Genomic DNA, 3,476 nt, shown 5'->3' on the forward strand with positions numbered 1-3,476 from the left:
CAGTTTCATCATTAGTGTACATGTACTATGTATCAAAGGAAATAACAACACCAGGTGTGTACGTGTGAGACAATAATACACCCTGTGCCACATTAATAAGTGATGTGTGTATATTATGTAGTTATGTTCTTATAATTTTCTGCCACTACACTCAAAGTTGGCCATATAATGACATGAACGTGGCCTAGAATCATTTTGCTTTCTCCATGCTCCAAGTTTATAAGCCTCCAATTGTTGATGTGCATGTGGTACAAAAAAATTAAGAGCTATGTGAAAGCCAATAAAGTGACCAGATCTGCCCATGCAAAAAAGTAGTTTATAGCCTTTCAATTGCACGTACTTGCAATTGGCCATGGCAATCCATAACTTGACTTGTGAGTACAATACACAGCAAAAAGTGTGTTCACCTTTCCTTAGATTTACTTTTATTGGAAAGGTTATGGAAATACCATATTTCCATACATTTAAGTGCATTTCCAATATTTTGGAAATAATATGATCTTTCCATGGCTTTCCATAGTTTGGAAGGGCCATATTTCCTTACCTTTCCAGTTTGGAAGTAGTTGGAAAGGTGTCATTGGAAATGTGTGGAAAGCAGTGGATAGATGGATTTTCCTCACACCCATAATTTTAGCACAGTGGTACAAGATAACACCAAGCTAACAATGTAGCCTTGCTGGTGCTTTCTTGCCCACAATGATAAATTTATGACTACAACAGCACTGTAGCTCATCTGAAAAAGAAAAAAAAACATTAAAAAGTAATGTACAAAATTACTTTGGATTACCTGTGCATCCGAAAGTCACTTGTACTGAAGTGGCAAGAGCCACACCTGGATATGAAAAGAGAAACAGTGCATTATAACATTAGTTCTTCATCAGAAGCCCACACAAGTCACAAAATTTACTTTATCATATTCACATCTACAGTGTTATAATTTTAAAATGGGCTACCAAAAATGCATTGGTACACAGAGCTCAAATTAAGCTTCAACTTTCACCACAAATGATGTAAATAAGACAATTATTTTAGCCCCATACTTACTTTAATGGAATAACAAAAATTTGTCTGCATCTCTCAGGTCTATCTATGTCTAACTTAAAACTAGAAAATAACAAACAAAAAGTGTTTACCACATTGTAAATAAACACATGACAACAAAGACATTCAAACTATCGATGATCAGGAAAATAAATGTACGACACAAATTTTGATGAAAGGATAAATTTGACAAATCCAAATGTCAACTTGCCTAGGTTACACCATACCGCACACAGAGGGTGGCAGGTTACACCACCCTCTGTGTAAAAGCCAATAAATTTACACAGAGGGTGGTGTAGGTTACACCACCCTCTTGAGCAGCTTTGACAAATTAAATGTCAACTTTCCTAGGTTACACCATACCACACACAGAGGGTGGCAGTCAGCTGGTCAAGATGCCAGCCTTATCACACACAAAGAATGGTAATAAGTTACAGCTGCTATATTCTAAAATATGTAAGTATATCAGATTTACAGGGTAACCAAAAGGCTGTTAACAACTACAGTAGTGCTTAAACCTCAAGCTTTGAATATCAAATGGTGTTAAAGCTTGATATAGTGCTACACTTACTATGTACCTATCTACAGCAGATCAGAACATTACGAGGTTGGATTGCTTCCATACATTCAAGGGCTCATAAATTAGAACATTTAAACTCACCATGTCTACTAGGAATGTATTGGTCTGGCTTCTGGCCATAGTAGTCTTGGTGACTCCATGCATGGACCTGCTTTTCTCATTCTTGCTTTCAATGTTCTTTCACCCAGCACCTAGTCAGGATCATTTGTAATCATTTAACTTGAATAAATTCTACTTACTCATGTCAATCTGTTGTTTGATACTGGAATGTAGTGGTTCAACTTCGCATAGCTTCTGGTAACCTTAGTGACTCCATGAGTTGTTGTCTGACAAGAGAATTTCTTCTTGAGCCAGTATACAGCTAATACACAATTTATGTAACATTAATATGAATACTAGTAGATTAAAAATTATAAATTTAAAAATTAAGTAGGGTTTCAAGCTATAAAAAGTAGTGAAACAAGAGATGAACAATGGTAGCTATTACAACATAGCTCAGTGTTAAATCCCTACTTTGGCATGGTATAACAAATATTTTGTGTTCAATGCCAAAGTAGGGATTTCCCACTCAGCTATGTTGTAATAGCTACCATTGTTCATCACTACTTTCTATAGCTTGAAACCCTACTTCATTTTTAAATTTATAATTTTTAATATACTAGTTTGTTTAGTTTTTTTTGTTAAAGCATACAGCTAGCTATAAACATGTGACTGTTTTATTAGGGTGACTGCTGTATTAGAACATCTCTAGTCAGCCTGCTTGCCCCCAAAAGGGGTGTGGTCATCGTGGTTTCGATCGATTAGACTAGAGTATCTCGAATCAGCCTACCAACTTGAGGGTGTGTGGTCACAACAGCTAACGAAAAAGGGGCGTGGTCATTGTGGTCTCGATCGATAGATTGATAATACGTAGAATAAAGAATGGGCATGACTTTGTTACCTATCGTGGAGTACTGGTACCTCCGTATAGTCGGGGGTCGTACAGTAGCGTAGTCTAAGCACCTTAAATAATTTTGTGGCGTCTATTATGCTGCTTAAAGAAAGTGTTGATATGGAAAATTAATGCCTCGGTATGGTTTCGTTGGATGAAGAAGACAAGCAGCCTGATTGAAGATAAAAGAAAAGACAAGGCGCACACTCGTCGGAACCCCAAAAGGCACATCCCATCGGTGAGTTTGTTGTTGTGGCGTAAAATGGTGACCGTGTGCTGCTTCGTTTGGGCTCTAGGCTTGCAACTGTGGTCAGTGAGTGAGTGAGACAAAATTTTGAGTTTTGACGATTTTAAAAAAAATTCTATATCCAGCCGCCAGTGAGTGTTTTCTTGTTTTTAATGCTACATTTGATGTTGGATGGACTAATATTATTCTGTGAAGGTGATTTTCGTCGCGTAAGAAGTTTCTAAGCTGGTTTTTAAGGTCGGTATTTTTGCGGCGCGCGTCACTTTTGATGCAAACACTACTTAAACAGTACTACCGTACTGTTTGATATTTTCACTTACTTATATTGATTTGTGCTTGTTGTTCAGCAGCCATGACATCACTTGGAAAACTCTGCCTGAGTACATAACAGACAAATATTACACAAATTAACATTGTTCTCCTCTTACTGATTTTTGCGACTGTCTTTTGTTTACGCTCCTTGCCTACTTGTAATTCAGCAAGCAACAATAGGTCCTTGAATGGGAAATCTCTCAGTGCGGATCACCCCGAATGAACTTGAGCGACAGCCCGCTCTTCTCTAAGAAAGACAATCGTACAGTAGTAAAGTGACGAGAGTTGGTACGTACAAACACATAGTTTAACGCAGCTTCGTCGAAACGAAACTCCAACCACAGAAGGTAAGCGACTGACACAGC

General features: G+C 37.7%; 1 long non-coding RNA gene across 1 annotated transcript; it reads right to left on the reverse strand.

The window, feature by feature from the left end:
- Positions 1–1,822: 1,822 nt before the first annotated feature.
- On the reverse strand, positions 1,823–3,476 carry LOC136258107 (uncharacterized). Its single transcript, XR_010702586.1, has 3 exons — positions 3,228–3,476; positions 3,120–3,175; positions 1,823–1,947 (listed from the first exon to the last, which is right to left on the reverse strand). It is a non-coding gene; the product is annotated as an uncharacterized lncRNA (long non-coding RNA).

The sequence above is a fragment of the Dysidea avara genome, chromosome 6, assembly GCF_963678975.1.
Source record: "Dysidea avara chromosome 6, odDysAvar1.4, whole genome shotgun sequence".
NCBI classification, from domain to species: Eukaryota; Metazoa; Porifera; class Demospongiae; order Dictyoceratida; family Dysideidae; genus Dysidea; species Dysidea avara.